This window comes from Crocodylus siamensis, chromosome 4 (genome assembly GCF_052110815.1).
Source record: "Crocodylus siamensis isolate JL-2025a chromosome 4, ASM5211081v1, whole genome shotgun sequence".
Taxonomy (NCBI): Eukaryota; Metazoa; Chordata; order Crocodylia; family Crocodylidae; genus Crocodylus; species Crocodylus siamensis.
The window spans coordinates 142,846,843-142,864,527 of NC_143398.1; positions in this window are offsets into that span (position 1 = coordinate 142,846,843).

Genomic DNA, 17,685 nt, shown 5'->3' on the forward strand with positions numbered 1-17,685 from the left:
CTTCAGAAGTTGATGCAGTCCATGTGAAGGTGGAGTAGTGAAAGTCCTTGTGGCATCGGGGGCAGCTGAGGCTGTGAACAAGGTGAAGAGTCTCCACCCAAAAGGTCCTTTTGAGACTGTCAGATTTGGGGTTTTAAGTTATACTGCTGAAAGGGGTAATTTTGTTATAAGTTTACCATGCTGGGTTACAGCTTTCTGTTTGTTTGCTTACCTCTGTAAAGAAATCAAACTTGCTTGTATCCTCCTGTTGAACTGAGATGCTCTTGAGGAAACTGAGTCACCACTGCCACACACTCATGCCCCTTGTGAGAGGGGTTATGCTGGTAACAATAGAAAAGTGTTCTATGACTATAAAAGTGATAGAGATATACTTTAGATATATAAAACAATATATGTTCCCAACATTTTTATCCCATGGAAACCTTGTGTATAAGTGCTTCCTGTTGACTCTTTTGAAAATGTATTATCTACTGCAGGTTTAATTTAGTCAAGTGAAGTGCTTTAGGCACTTTCAGTTAGAACTGTACTCCAGAGTCTCAGTGATCTTTGTACTACAGTGGGCATATCTACAAATGCAAATGCTCAGGGGTGAGTCTAGTCTAGAATAAACCCACCCTGGGCAGATGTCTACACATGCAGGGATGCAGGGGTAGATTTGCTGTTCATGAAGCACTCAGCTTCTGCTGCTGTCAGCCCTGCACCCGCTCCCTGCAGCTCTAGGCTTCCCCTGGGTGCTAGCCTAGGGACTGGGAGGAAGCATGGGGTCAGGAGACAGCTATCTCCTGGTAAGGCTTGGAACATTGCTTCTGGCCCCTGGAACCTGCCTGCTGCCAGGGCAGGCTCCGCCAATGGAGCACAGGCAGCAGGGACCACCCTGCCCTGGCTCCACATTTGTGATCACAGTACCATGGCAGGGAGATTCTTTCCACCCAGCCCTAGCTCCACAGTCACTGGGCTGGGGCTGGGAGATTCTTATCTTGCTCACCAATTGCAATTGTGAAGCGGAGGCTGCAAATTGCCTACTGCTGGGGCATGGGTACATTGTCCCTTCCTGGTCCCCATTGGCAGAGTTCACCCTGGCAGTAGCCAGCTCCTGGGGGCAGGGAGCAATCTCCTGTGCTCTGCTGTCCAGCTGACCAGGAGAACTTTTGCTCCCAGTCAGCTGTCTACATGTGCCATACTGCTCAGTGGGCATATCTACATGTTCAGTTGATCTGGGAGCAATTTACTTCCAAGGGGTAAGTAAATTGCACCTTACAGGTCCCTGCAACAGGCATCTACCACTACCAGGGGGAGCTGGAGGCTCCCTGTTCCCTGGCTGTCCCCAATCCTTCTTCCCTTGCCATCCACTTTTCTGTCCAGGAGCAGTGTGCACTGTGTAGGGGCAGCACGTGGCAGCTCTGACACCATAGGCTCTGCCTCTCCATTACATGGGTGCTTCAGCCTCTGGCCCTGGCAGCAATGCCTAGCAGCCCTGGCTCCTGTCAGCCACAATGCTGGCCCTGATGGTCCAGTGTGGTGACTGCCATCTGACCCACAACAGTCTGGGCCCTGCCAGCTCCCCCATGCACAACAACAGTCTGACTAGCCTCACAGTAGAATCCCAGGCCCCCTATCTCCATGCAGCTGCCACCTGGACATCATCTTGCTGGCCTGATCCTGGAAGTGGCAACAATGACATGCTCCTGGACACCACTGTCAGGACCATCCATGCCCTCTTGGACCTTTGGCCCTGCTGCCTTTGAGCCCACCTGGCCAGCCAGGACTGGTTGCTGTACATTGTCCAGGCCACCTGGGACAATGAGCAGTGGCTGGAGGTCTTCTGCATAACCCAGGCCACCTTACTGGACAAACTGGAGCAGCTCTTCCTACAACTGGAGAAGCAGACTACCACCATGTGGCAACTCCTCCCCACACACACCTGGCTGGCCATTGCCCAGCTGCTGCTGGCCATGCCCGCTAGCTTCTGCTATGTCAGCCACCTTTTTGGTGTGGGCAATGTCACTATTATGGAGGCCATCTTGGAGGTGTGCAGCACTCTCCAGGACGTGCTGGGTCCCCCTGGTGGTAGTGGTGGTGTTCCGTGGCGTTCCGTGGCCTGGGATTCCTCTGGATGGGACCCACATCCCTGTCACCTGCCTGCCCCCGGTTGCCACCCCTACTACAGCTGGCAGGGCTTCCATTCGATTGTGTTCCAAGCTCTGGTCAACCACCGGGATGCCTTCATGAACATGAGTGCTGGCTAGGCAGGCAGTGCCCATGGTGCCCACGTCTTCTGCAAATCCAGCCTGCCATCTCTGGTGCAGAGTGAGAGCTTCACAGTGGGAGTGCTGGACCTCCAGCTGGGCACGGTGGTGGTGCTGCCCTCCTTATCAGGGATCCTGCGGGACAATGAGCCATGTGTTCCCAACTTCTAGAGATGTGTCCTGGGACTGCACCAGAGCAAACTCACAAATGGGATTTTGACAACTGATTGGTGGTCCTGGCCCCAGAATTACACGGTGTTCCTTGCTTACCGAGGCATGCCAGGATCTCCAGGATACACCTCTGCAGCTGGGGACAGTTGTGGTTCCCTACTTGCTGCATCCCTCTCAGTCTCCAGAGCAAGTGTGTGGAAACAGGCCTATTTTTCTCCACTTACAGAGACTTTCCCCAGAAACAGTCACAGGTATGTATCTGGAGGCAGAAAAAGATAGGCAGGTACTGCCAAGGATTGAGGGGCCCAATCTCACACAGAAAATCCAAGGGCTTGTAGGACTGGGCCCCTGAGTGCCTGCATGTGCTCTTGCACCGTAAAGCAAACAGTTGTTCTCTAGGGGTGTGCGAAAGGGGCCATATTCAATTTGGATTCACATTCGGCCCGAATCGGGGACAGTGATTTGATTTGTTGATTTGGATCGTTATCCCTGATTTGATTTGGCTGAATCCAGATCTGAAGATTCAATGCTGATTCAGAGAATCAGCAATTTGGCCATAGACGCAACTTCAAATGTTTTTTCTACATACCTTGAGGTAGTAGGTGTGGCTTGTGAATGCTGCGATGCTGGGGAGCATGGAGAGTCAGACAGGAGCATGGGGGGCCCCTCCATGTGCTTGGTGGCGAACCCAGAAGTGGACCACAAGTACTTCTGGTCCATTTCTGGGTCCTCTGGGGAGTGGCAACTGGCCACTGGCAGATCCCAGGTGCCCCCCCCAGACCCAAGAGGCACCAGTTACCGAGCTGGGGGGGGCACAAGGTCCCCCTCCATGTGCTCCCTGGAAGACCTGGAAGTGGACCAGAAGTGCTTCTGGTACACTTCTGGGTCTACTGCTGAGTGCTCTGGGGAGCCCCCTGAACTCCTGTGGGATGCTCCATCCACCCCAGTATTGCAGCCTTGACAAGCTACCTGGTACCTTGAGGTATGCAGAAAAAACATTTAAAGCTGTGTCTGTCTGAATCAATTCAGACAGTTCCAATTCAATTTGGAGAAGTTAAAGGGTTTTTTAATTTGATTTGGATTCAGAGATTCAGCCACTGAATCGGGCCAAATCTCCGCCGAATCGAATCAGGGACCGAAGCTTTGCATAACCCTATTGTTCTCCACAATAAAGTGGCACAATTTATTACTACCTTTGCTTGTGGCCACATTGTGGTAGTTTCAAAAGGTAGGGAAATCCATTTGCCATCACTTGGTGGCACAATAAAAAAAATTATGGCAGCACAAAGATGATGAAAGGCAACGTCTGTTTCCAGCCTAAGGCAACAACTGTGCTTTATACAGAGAGGGCAACTCCACAACAGAGATCTTACTGAACGACGAGATTGACTCCAACCTACACTGTGTCTTGACTAAACACATTTTAACTAAAGTGCAACATCCCCTTTGCATGAACAACCAAACAGCACTTCAAAAAGACTTTGCAGAAACCAGGAGAAGTAAGAAAACAAGCCCTGATAGAAATGCTGTTCAGCAATTTAAAAAATGATCACGAACATTTTGTCCCATTGTTTACTGAGCCCTCAATATAAAGACACAGGGGATTAGCCCGTCTTCATTACAGCCACTATCCAACTAGCCCAGCACTGTGCTTCCTGCAATATGTAGGACCAGAGACTCCCAGGGAAGGTGTGAATGCCCTGCAGTTGCATTTGGAGGTATGGTGGATCTTTTGGAGTTCTATCCTGCTCAGGAACAGAGTTTGGCTTAGACCCTGCATCAGGAAGCTTAACAACTTCTCCCAGTGTTTATCATCATTAACCCTTATATCCCTATACAGTCTCAGTGTTGTAGGTTTGGGGTCCCAAGGACAAGAACAGTTCTGTAAGAGTCATTGCATGAAGGGGAAAAAATCTTGTAATTGAGGTCCAAGGGGCCAGTGCATTAACTCAGGACTCTAAGTTCTCCCACTCAGTGGTGGCACTCCCAAGGCTGCCATTCAGTGATTTGCACGGAGATAATGTTTACAAGTTACCCTATCCCTGATAACCCATCATCCAATTATTAATATTACTTACTTGTATCTTTCATGATCTACTGTTGATTACATTTATTTCCAGTTAAGAATATGGCTCTTACTGCTATTTGTTTCTCCTTTCTCTGGTCTTATTTCGATTCCTTGTTTGCATCTTCTGGTTTTTCCTTATGCATTACCTTCCCCTCAGCAATTTCTTATTTCCACTTCTGTTGTTTCACCCCACCTCCTGTGTCTTCCATCTTCAGTGGCATAATCAATTGTGGCATAAAAATATTATCACAAATATTGTCCTTGGGCTTCAAGGGGTGGTGAGTATTTGCATCTCCCAAATGCAAAATTGCAGGCCTTCTGCAAACACAGGAAGGTTAAACAGCATCTGCTTAAACTTGGATCTCATTTTCAGATCACTTATAGCAACAGAGGCTGGATATCTACATTTTAAAATGGAAATTTGGTTTTTGATTGGATGTGCCTGATTGCCACAAACTTGTCAAGTAGGCCGATGTGAGGCCATGATCTAATACAAATGAATAGTTATCTCAGCTCGAACAACACAGAACATGCATTTCACCTGGTGTTGTGAGGGGGCACTTCAGTGTGAATTAGTATATCTTCTCACTTTAGGTCCAAGAGCTGACAGAAAGGAACAGTGCTGCAGGCCTGGGGAACATATGTTTTCCTTCTCCCCTCACAGTTTTCTATTTCCAACTGTCTTTCTCTGCCTTCCCTCCCTCTCTCTTTTCTAAATATCACATATATCTAAATTAAACTTCTTCAGGGGATTCTATTACTGATTGTATGCATGCTTATTAATGATCCCTGGGACATGCCTGTACATATTCTTTTTTTGTGTGCTCTCTGATCAAAATGCATTAATTAAAACTGGTTGAACCTTGACCTATGTCCCAAAACCAAGCACTCTCCCCTGCCCCCCATGTCTGGTATAAGAGCACTGTGTGGCCTGAGCTGAAGTGTAGAAATTTAGCTTTTTTCCTGGTGCTCCAGGAAAAGTCAGAATGTCTTCCCCCCCCCCCCAACATTTAATAGGAAATAACAGAATGCTGAAGATGCTGAAAAAGAAAAAGAAAGTTCAATAACCACTGTCTTGGTTCTTCAAAGGTATAACTACATAGTTTTCCGGCCTGGGAGGTAGTGGCACACGAGGCAGTGGTAGCAGCTGGGCCATCACTGGTGGTGGTAGTGCAAGGCCAGGAGTAGCAGCGGCTGTTTTTGTGCCCTCTCTAAGTTAGTGCCTGTGCTTGGAGCCCTGCTCACCCTGCCCACCCCACCTCTGTTTTTTCATTTAACTGTGTTTATACCATAATGTTACAGCTCACCACTTCCCTGACTAGCTTGCACTGAGGAAGGAAGAGGTTAACCAGGTCAGGGGAACAATGGGACCTGTAGGCATGTGCTATTAGTAAGGAGTGGGTTATCAAGAGATCAGAGGGTCAGTTGTCATATGAAAACCTGGTACAGCACCCCCTCCCTGATGCTTAAAGCGGTTCGTTTCTCTGGAGGCCACCAAAATCACAGACACACACTCATTAGATGGCACAAAAGGTGTATTTGCAAATAGGGTCAGAGCAGAGTCAAAAACTCAGATTACTCTGAACCCCCCCAAGGAATTTTGCAGGCTGTATTTATCTTTTTCCTCCTGGGCACGTGTGCAGAAACAGGAACTCTTACAGCTCACTTCCGTTTCATACAAGCATACATGTGGTTACATCACTACATACATCACATGTATATTATAATTAACTACTTAAGTATGCAGGGCGGAGAGGTAAATATGCATCAGCTAATTAAGCATGCTCAGAGGGTACTATAGGTCACCAAGAGTTTAAACCCCCCCCCCTTTCAAGGACACAGTCAGTTGAATTCCAGCTTCTGTAAACTGTATGAGAAAGGCTAAGAGAAGCTGGGGGAGAGTCTGCGATTTAGTATAAGAAAAGCTGTGGCAAGGCTAGGGAAGGAACAAAGTCCTTGGCAGTGTTTCTTTCTTATCGGGTGCAAGATGCAAGCTGTGCATTTCTAACAATACTCCATTTCTAACAATATTCCATTTCTAACATCCCCACTAGCCTATACTGCAGGTAGGGAGCTGGTGAGCAGAGCAGACAGCTCTAACTGTAAGGGACCTGGATAGAGATGATTGCCAGACTAAAGCTACAGCCAGGATCCGGCTCTCAGAAGTAGCAATCCAGACCAGGGCAGTGGTTGTGGAGCTGGCATATCTGGAGCAAAGGTGCTAGGAGCCAGCTAGTCGAAAACAGACATGGCCAGGCTGGAGTCTAAAAGAAAAGTGACCACAGGCAAAAACCATGGCTTGGGAAACTAGGAATCAACAGGCAGGATGGAGGTAACAAAGAACAGGGATTCAGAAAGCCAACATTAAACAAAGAAGCATGTATCCTGTGGGTTATCCTGCCGGGCACTGAAAAAGCTGCCACTGCTTATAAGCAGGCAGTCATTCCCATGCAGACAACTATGATCTGCTATGGGTAGTTTGGCCTCTGGCACCCTGGCTGTATCAGGTAACCAGGTTCAGCTGGGCGCGATCTAGCCTGCCTGCTGCTGGACTCAACACAAGACGCTTCTTGACAGCACTGCTATCCTTTTCCCTTCTCCCAGAGGTACTGAAAATGAAACTGCAGTTGACCTGGGTTTCCTGCCTGCTGCGTTGGTTGTTGTTGCACCCCGCTCCGCCGCCCCCTCCCAGAGTGCCAACAGCAGCAATTTCAGCAGTTCTCAGGCTGCGGGGACTCCTGGCATTTGGGGCACTTCCAGCATTCAGGACTCCTGTGAACTCTGGGTGCTCCCAGCACTTGGAGTGTTTCCAGTATTCAAGGAACAACTAGAACAGTGGTTCTCAACCTTGCTAGACTTGAGGCACACCTGGACAGACACAAGGCACTGCTTCAAAAATGTTAGTTTTCACTCAAGGACTTCAGGCACTACAGTGGAAGGCAGCTAGTAAGTCTGAACAAAAGTCCCATTGGAACAGAAAGTTTCTTTAATTTCACCTTCAAAACTACAAGGATTTCAGCAGACAGTAAAGCAGAAATGGGACTACAGCAGAAATCTAAGGTTCCAATCCTAATAATGTCACATTCGCTCATGAAGCTGAAGTTTCTCTGTTTCAAGTTCGGTGTGGGTTTCCTGTGTGATCTTGGCTGAGATCCTGAAACAAAACCTCCTTTTCACAGCATGGACTGCAGACCTGCCAGGACATCTCTGTCTGCCAGCAATTAATAGCCCAAGTAAGTTACATAGGACAATACAGGATAAGGATGGATACAGCATCTTAAATGGCAGACCTGAAGTGCAGCTTCTGCCCACAGATGTCCAGGCAGCTACGGCTTCGGCCTTTTCTGCAGCTTTGGCTGGATTTTCCCTGCCCTGTGCAGACTGGCTTTTTGCTCAAACCCCTCCAGGTAGGGAAATCCCTAAGGGGGTGCGAATTTGGGGAACTGTCCCAGGCTTCACGCTTTGGGGGGCCCTGCAGAGCCAGGCGGACAGGCCGTGACTGCAGTTTAGCCCAATGTTGACAGCTCCTTGCTTATTCCGACTGCCACCCATCCTGCCATGTCTGTTGTGCTGTGTCTTTTACTCCCCAGTGTAAGTGTGCTGTGGGACAGGGAGAGGACCCCCTGTAGCCTGCTTTGCCCTGGGCCCTGCACCTTCCTGGGATCATCTCTGCATTTCTACTCACATTCCTCACAACTCTGCTTTACTTTTTACCTGATATTTTCCTACCCTTATTCTTTGTACCACCCCATCTCCCTCCACTGATTCTCCTCACCTGCATTTTCATTGAGCTATTCCCACCTCACTCTTAAATCCAACAAAAATGTAATGGGACCAAGTAGAGATTTGTAGCTATCACTATGACTTCTGTGCTTGAAAGTGTGTAGCCTTTCCCCCAGGCTGTCTGTCTTTAGGTATTAACTGATGTGCTCTCCTGAGTACCTACTGTCTCTCAGTATGAGTTCACCAGCACAGAGCCCACTGAAACTGTGACCTTGGTTGTTTCATCCCAGACATGGCTATAATACAGAGTAATGAAACTGCCCAACTGCACCTCACATTCCTACCATCTTCATTATGCCTGGGCATAGTTAGCAGACACAATGTCCTGCCACTTTCCTATTTAGTAAAGGAGCGTAACTGTGCCTACTGGGCAGATGTAGTAGCTGAGGGTTCTTTCTATCAGTAATATGCATGGATTCAGGTTTTCTCTGGTTTAAAAAAAATATCCCCAGTTTTTGGATTAAAAAAGTACCCCCCAATCCACATTTTTACATGATTAAAATGAAATACTACTAATATATAGATATGTATATAGTGGTGTTTCATTTTAATCATGGAAAAATGAGGATTTTGGGTTACTATTTTTAAACTAAAAATTGGGGATTTTTTTAAATCAGACAAAACCAGGATCCCTAGTAACATGTCTCTGGAGTGGCTCAGGGACTGCCTCTTATGGAAGGAGTTATTATGATCACTCTAGGGTCTGTATGAAACTGGAGTCTGAATTGTCCCTCTGCTATGACTTGTTGGGTGGTCAGAGCGAACTGTGGCACTGTGAAGGAATCCCTGACTTTTATCGCACTGTGATGGCTGGTCTTGTTTTCTAGACAGCATAACACAGGGCTGTGGGATAAAAGGAAGAACTACATCCTTTCAATAGGGCTTGAAACCTACCCTTGTTCCCTTGGGTGTGATTGCTGGGAGGTCTAGTTCAGTGAACTCTTCAGTTTTAGCTACTTATACTATATGTATGTAAGTTAGGTACTATTAATCAAATGAAAGAGCTTACTTTAAAGGCTACCTTCAAAGGGGGCCTGGGTGATGGTGGGGTGGGGAGGTGATGGCTGAAAATTGACCTGCTAAAGGATTGCCTTGGGACAAAAGCCTGTGTAATACCCCTGTTCACTCACTCCCTGATCACTCCTGGAATCTCTTTTTATACCTTGTTGGGCTTGGTCTGTCTCTGCCCCCTTGTTAGGGCTTTTGTCAGACACAAGCAGCTATGTTGCACAAGGGGCCATTCGAGCTCCTGGAGGCCAAGTTCCAATTTGGTCCCCAGAAGTGAGTTACACCACAAGCCACAGAGACAAAGCCTTTATTGCTTGCAAGCAGGTCGGCCTGGAGTCACGAGACTCAGATCAAAGCTGACCCCGAATGCCTATTCTCCATTGCTTATATACTCGATTACAAGGTACTGGAAAATTCCTTTAGCGCAGGCATACTTTGGCTTACATAGTTGTGAAATTGGTTGCAAAGTTTGGGACTATCTAGCCGTTAGCTTGTGGTTTGCATTTTCACACAACAGGGTGGAAAGACAAATTTCAGGTCCTGGGTACATTCTTGTGAAAGCATAAAGCGTTAAAGCAAACAGTTTTTAGCCCCCGTTTGTCCCACAGCTATCCCCCAGCAATAGCTCAAAAATCACTCGGGTAGCACATGCCCAGAACACACACAGCCCACACAACAAACACCAGAAACCAAACACACAGCCAGCTCTGGTTCAGTCACCTTCCCAGAGCAAGATCTTGTGCCTCTTTCTCTTCCTCCAGCTTTAGCTGTACATGTGTTGTTTTCGGCCCCTGGTGCATATTTTTAGATGCAATTTCTTTCTGTATAAATAAGCCAGTGCTTCTAAGCATGCTCAGAAAGACCCATTCAGGTGACATGCTCTGTAGTGATATTTGTAACTATCTTATAGTTTTTAGCAAAGACTTTATATTATTTTTCCTTTTCTGTATAACTGCCGCGCGGCACTCTCACATTTATGTAACCTTGAAGTCTTGACTGTTAATCAAAATGAACGTGTTGTACTTTTCTCTGCTGGCATTAAGCTACACATGCGCATTCTGTAAATTTCATTTCTTATCTAAAAGTGTCATTTCTGCAGAAATGAAACTTATGTAGAAAATCTGCCTAGCAATAATTATGTAAAAGAAAATTATCCTATCTGTGTATTATAGTTAGTGTCATAGAGGCAGTCCAACAAACATCTATAAAAGAGGCAAAAAAGCAGGAAGCAGCAGAGACGACAACTGGAAAACTCTGTGGGCCTAATCACCCCGCAGACCGGTTCTCAGCCTCCCCGCCTGGGCGCATCCCAGCGAAAACAAAGGCCTCAGAAATCCGACAACTGACAACGATTCACCGTGTTACAGTATTGCTTTATATTTCCCATTCATGAGCCGTTGACCAGTTCTGGGACTTAAGGAGCCGGCAGCCGCACCTAGCTTTGGACTAGCTCCACTGTTGGAACACAAGGGCTGGCTCTGGACCCTCGTGAACCAACGGACACCCTATAGATTAAGAGACACTAACTACTTACTCTAAGTCGTCTACTTGTGCCAACTCGGCGAACCTCAAGGGCGGCTAAAAGCTACCTCAATTCCGCCCCACAAGCCGCGCGCTCGCACAACTCCGCAAAGCCCGCAGCTCCCCTAAGCGGTGCCGGAGCCGCTAGCCCGGCATTTCGCCACATGGCGTCACGAACAGGATCCCAAGTAGACAATCAGGCCATGCTAGTCTGCATGTGTCCCTGGCGACTGGGACACCGTTCACCTCCATTAACCTCTGATGATCTTTGGAATCATCTTGCCTATCATGCGGCAGGCGATAGCGACCCTAAGACTCAAATCTCTGGTCGCATTTGGGTGAATGAACCAGGAAGTAGAATCTGGACATGCTCACTAGCTGCTGCTGCTCTGGGGTGTGTAATGGCCGCCCCCAAAGTCATATTTTCCCCAGCAAACGCAGGGGGAAACGGAGCCCTTGCAGGTATTCTCCCTTCTAAGGGAGATGCATCACTGGCCAGTGAAGAACAAGCCTCTATTCTAGGGCTCCTTCATAATGTCATAGGAAAGCACCCCCCCGGCCAAATTAACTCCCAGCAAATACCTGAAACTGGGAAGGCCTATGATAGTCTAGTCCGCTGCTGCTGCGAACTAGAAGCCCAGAGGGGAGCTAAGAAAAGACTCTTTAACAAAACAGAAATAATACCCAGTAGAGTGACAGAAGTTTTGTTGCGACACTTCATAAGTGCTGTAGGAGCTATAGGAGACTTAGAGTCGCAGCTCCACACTGCATGCTGCAATGCCACAGAACTAGCAGCCGCAAAGGCATCAAACATGCTGACCAACTCAGAAGAGAGCCCTGAGTGCTTAAAGGAAGTGAAGTTTCTTCCATGCCTTCCCCCAACTGCTCCAACCGCTCCAGAATATACACTAACTGAATGTAAACAACCACCTCCATATTCAGAGCCTAACCCTCCAGTTGTCATCGCTGCGAAGCTCCTCTACCCCCCAGTCGTTGCTATTGTACCGCCGTTGGCCGCCGCTCCGCCAGCCATCGCTGCCGCTCCGCCAACCGCCACCATCCCGCCAGCCGCCACCGTCCCGCCAGCCGCCGTCACCGCTCCGCCAGCCGTCATCCCGCCAGCCGCCAGCGCTCCACCAGCCGTCGCCGCTGCTCCGCCAGCCGCCGCCGTGCCACCAGCCGTTGCCACGCCGCCAGCCGCCGTCATCGTTCTGTCAGCCGTCGCCGCTCCGCCAGCCGCCGTCGTCGCACCGCCAGCCGCTGCCGCACCACTAGCCGCTGTCGTTACTACAGAACTTAACCCTCCCGCTACTACTACCATGCTAATATCACCAATTTATCCACCATTGCCGCTGACAACTCCGCCATTAGCCGTCTTACCAGTTACCACCCGAAAAGCTACCTTACCAGCTGTTACTCGAAGAGCTGCCTTGCCTGTTACCACCCGGACTCGAAAAGTTATTACTGAAGAAGAAGATGGAGAGGAGGATGACACATTTTTATTTTCTAGAGACGAAGGGGAGCAAAAGGAGGGCAAAAGAGGAGAAGGAGAAGAAAGTATAAAAGAAGAGAACGAGGGCGAGAGCAACCAACAGCATACAGAAAATAACAAAACTAAGGGAAAGTCTCGCAACCGCATGAAAACAGAACGTACAACCATCATCTTCAGAATGCGCGACCGAAGCGAGTTACGAGAACTCTATTTGGATACACGAATCGGCCCAGATGAAACCCCCGCCATCTGGTTAGGCCGTCTCGTAGTAGTACATGCTATGGAGACACTTGACAAGACAGAAGCGCGGTATCTAATGCAACAATCCCAGTGGAGTGGAGGAGTCTGCGTGAATACCGAAATTCTAGATGATGAAGGGTTACCATTGTTATCGCCGGCTGCCCTAGCTGTCGGAGCACTTCTCAACTGTCCCTATAGAATCCACGACGGACTCTCTACTCTACTTGAACAACCAAGAGCTTTGTCACTTATTTATGCCATGATAGGCTGCTCTTTCCTGCGATGGAATCCTAGAGAAAACCCAGTTGGTAACGCAGATTTCAGGGCCACTATGGACAAATGGCCACATAAGTATCTACCAGATCCCAATAAAGTCCCAATTACCCTAGAAGGACTAGAAGAAGCATACCAAGTTTATGGAGCCGGGTTTGGACAAGCAGCTCGCCTAGTAATGATTACTGCTGTCGGCAAGCCTAGCAGTACTGTTCTTCATTTACAATGCCAACTAGACTCCCCTGCCAGTCAAACATTAAAACGATTTGCTCTACTCGCAGAACCGCAGTCCTTTTCACCCACTGGAGCTGTATCTCAGTCGCCTTCTCCATTTCCCCCAGCAGCCCTTACAACTCAACCAATATGAACACAGCCCTCGATTCAACAGCCAAATCATCCCTCTGCCTATAATTTGCCGCAACAACCACCAGCCCAAGGACCACCTACTCGAACGCCATTAGAGCGAGCAAGATTCGGCTTCCTATTGGGACGATCCCGGTTAGACAAAGCAACTCTTCGAAAGTTATCAGAGGGAGAGCAACTAACCCTCGCCATCAAACTAGGATGGGATCCTAACAGCCAGTCAAAGTCAAAAAATGAGTAGAAGCCGCTGAGGCAGTTAACCTCGGTGGCGAACTTCAACAACTTTATGATCAACGCCCCTATGCAACTATTTACATCAAAAGCAACTCATCCGATAAAGGCCCTCTAGGCCTCAAGACGTCAATAGCAATTAGGTTCCTCCTAGACACTGGAGCACAAATTTCAGTCATCCAACCATCTACCCCCCACACCCCGCTTAAGAAAAGAATCCACGTAGAAGGCCTAAACTCCGTCACCAGCGTCACGTTAGGCCGTTGTGTACAACACCCAACAGGAAAGTCGTTTGTAGCAGCAATAGGAGATGTCAACCTACTCGGTGTCTCAGAAATCCTCAAATTCAATTTCAAGCCTACACTTATGCAAGCATTTCCAGTCGACCCTTCCAAAACATCAAGCATCGCACCCCACACGCCGAAAGTCATCAATTACCTGTCGTGGCGCTACACGCCCATCCCTACAAAGTCACATCTCCAAGAGTCACTCCAGAAACTTCTCAATGAACTACAAGAAGCAGGCCGTATTTCCAAAATTTCACATGCTAAGTTTCTATCACCTGCATGGGGCATTGCAAAACCCGGAAGCCCTAATGAAGCTCAACTCATAGTTGATTATCGTCGTGCCAACAAGCAAGTAGAACCTTTATTGCAGCCCAGCCTTAAGATGCTACCACAGACTTTAAGCGAAATGATGGCCTACCAGGCAACCCCCTGGTTTGGAAGTACCTTAGATCCCAAAAACATGTTCTTTTCTATCCCTATTTTCGATGACGTCGGGATACTTAACATGTGCGTAAACGGACAAATGTTTAAATGGAATGTCTGTCCTCAAGGATACTGCAGTTCACCAGCAGTAGCCACAGCAACCATCAACGCTACCCTTGAGGCCTTCTCTACGTCTGATGATGTCCACATCTGGAGTTATGTAGATGACATTGCTATCATGGGCAGAACTCCAGAAGTAGTAACCCAGACTACAGCAAAATTAATACATCACTTACAAGCCCATAAATGAACTGTAAACATGCAAAAATCTCAACTCACCGCAAAGCCACACATTTTTTTCCTTGGCGAAGTATTCGATCATGACACTCGCAAAGCAACAACACATACAACTCCAACCATCCCCTGGATCAAAGGTACTACCCCAATGAAAAAAGAGATTCAACAATTTCTAGGCCAGCTAAACTGGCACAGAGCTCATGTACCAACAAGTCATCTAGAAGTCATCGCATGTCTACATCAGCAACTACGCGTTAAAACTAATACTCGAAGCATATAGGACCCCACTCATGACTATGATAAGTTACAAGAACTCTTAGAGGCCACCTCAACCACAGTTCTCCACAGTGTCAGCCCCAATGAGTCTATAACTGTTACCCTCGGACATACAAGTCAAATACTTTGGGCAACCGGCACTACCAGCGATAACAAGCTAGTATTTTCAACTTATAAAGCCATGCAACCGTCCCAACTTCAATATGGAGTCACGGGAACCCTCCTACTAGCATCTCAGCTCGCCACAATTACTTATCTCAACATTTCTACAACCACCGAAACCCTCATCGGATCAGGCGTCACACTACTTCCACTCCTTATTCCTGACCGACCAGACCCAACTTTTCATGGCTTAAGTACCACCTGGCAAGAATTAGTACAAGTCTTCCATTTCCACTTCCACCATTGGAAGACAAAAGAGGCGCCAGCAAGTTCAACACCTTCCCTCCCTCACCAGAACCTCCTACTAATGTATGGCACCATCCTACCTGCCTGAATAGCGTCAAACGGAAGTACAGCCCATGGTGGAGCACATGGATTCTTCTGTAGCCCATGCCAATACATTGAAGTAGAACCTGCAGCCCCACCTCCAAACACGCAACTCGAAGAACTCCTCGCATTCAAAGGAGCCCTCCAACACTGCCTAGACGCTCATAATGTCTGTGAACCTGTCCCTGTAATAGCTGTTGACTCTCAATACATCTACAAAATATTAACTAAGCAAGCACAAGCCACAGAAAACCAACTTTTGTGGAATAATATCTTCGCTATATTGCCTCAATTTAAAACCATACCTCTGTTACAACACACCCGCTCACACCAACCAGACACCAACCCAGTCCACGCCCACATCGACGCCATATTACAGGATACAGAGAAGCGTGCAGAGGCCATCAAGAAAACAGCAAATAGACCACAACAAATTGCAGCAGCCATCCTCACTAAGACAGATGTCAATAATCAACACTTAGTGCAATGGCTACATGAGTTCTGGGGCCATATCAGCCCCAACAAAGCTCATCTCAAATGGAAATGAGTAACCGCTGAAACGCCACCATTTGCCATCACACTTAAAGATTGGAAGGCACGAAGTCAAACCTACTATATATGTAATAAAGTCAAGACTACACCAACCGCATCGGCCAAACAAGCATATGACCCAAAGTACTTTTCCCCAGGAAAGACGTGGCAAATTGATCTCATGGGACCACTCCCTGGAGTCAAGCGTCAGGCTAAGGCATTAGTCCTAGTCGATCTAGGCACCAGACAATTACAATGCATCCCGCTTACGAAGACCACCGCTAAAACCGTCTGTTCTGCGCTGCTTCAGGCCATGAGCCTCTGGCAAGTGCCAAATGAGATCCAATCCGACAGAGGACCACCCTTTACGTCAAAGGCCCTAGCAGTTTTTTGCAACATCTATAACATCGTCTGGCACACTCACATCCCATATCACCCACAGTCAAATGGTGTCGTTGAACGTTTCATAGGCATCCTCAAAGAAAAGCTCCGTCTAAGAGGAAAAGGCACATATTCAAATTGGACGAGCCGCCTACCACAAATTCTGATCCAACTAAATGAAGACAAGTCGTTATGGACTGACAGAAAGCAAGAAACACCAGAACCATGGGAGCCTCGATTCCAGCCGGAGGAACTCATCTTAGTAGCCATACCAGAGCCTAACGAAAAGAAACAGCTTCTATACCAAGGAATAATACAATCTGCAGAAACCTACCCGAACACTTATCACGTTAAAACTGACGCGCCCAATAAGACATTATTAGCCCATCATAATTAGCTGAGTCGTTGTTCCGAAATAAAAGACTAGCTATTATTCTGTATATAGCTTTTATACCCTGCCTTAACCAGTTTATTTTCTCTACAGCAAGTGTATCGCATAGGACAGCCATTCAGAAAACCTCCGTCACCCATCTTGTATACGCGCCTTGACTCCATAGAAACCACTCCTCCTCCGAAGTAACCGTATTCCCTGCTACCACGATACATCGGCGAGCCTATTCATCGTTCCGTTGACACTACCCCTGCGTATCACCGTCATAACCACCATACAATACCATCTGTCACGTCTAAAAATACTCGTAAATGAACTATAGCTACAAGCTAATGCTCACCATGCTATGTCTATCATTAGTGACACACTCTGTTTTCCTGTTCCTAGTTATTACACCTGTCCTTATCTCTTCGTCTTTATCTGATTCACCCAACACTGTACTACAACTTTTATCCCTATGAGCCAATGCAACTAGAGAAGAAGAAGAAGGACGGGGATTAACCGCCTGTTTAAAAATTCCCATGTCCGTCCAAGATCCAGTCCTTACCCTTTACCCAGAACCATTTAATCTATCCAATTGGTTCTCTCAAATCTCTCTGAGTTCAAAAACTTCCATACATGTTTTGCTAAGTAAAAATTCCGGTTCTATCAATTATTCTTGGCCACAAAATTTTACACTTACTAGTTTGTCCTCTGAACCAACTGAAACAAAATATTTTCTTAACAAGACCCCATACGCTTGTTCAGCTATCCCATGGAAAATTCACCCTAATGGTAACGATTGGTCCCGACCAGATCAGTCACTAACATAGAATCCTCGTTTAGTTACTCCACCATGGCACCTTAATCTCACACCACATGGTCGAGCTGCCATACCTGTAGTTAGCTTATCCCCTCTTATCCAGCCGACACCTTTAGTAAAATGGAGTAATTCTTTAGCTGTAAATTTATCTCAACGAGATCCCTTCGGAAATGAATCCTGGTTCGGATTCTATTATCCCACGTTACGAGCAATATTGTTAAACGCTGCTTGCCATGGCGTCACACTCCCAATAAAACAGCCCGGCCCCCCAGAACAAACAAGACACGCTTTTCCCTTTCCTAAACAGTGCTCAAAGTTATCCACCCCAGCACCAATAGGCCTTGCCTGGGCCTATTCTAATGAAAAGGTATATACAGCTTTACCTGCCACCCTTAGCGCCGTACAATGTTTT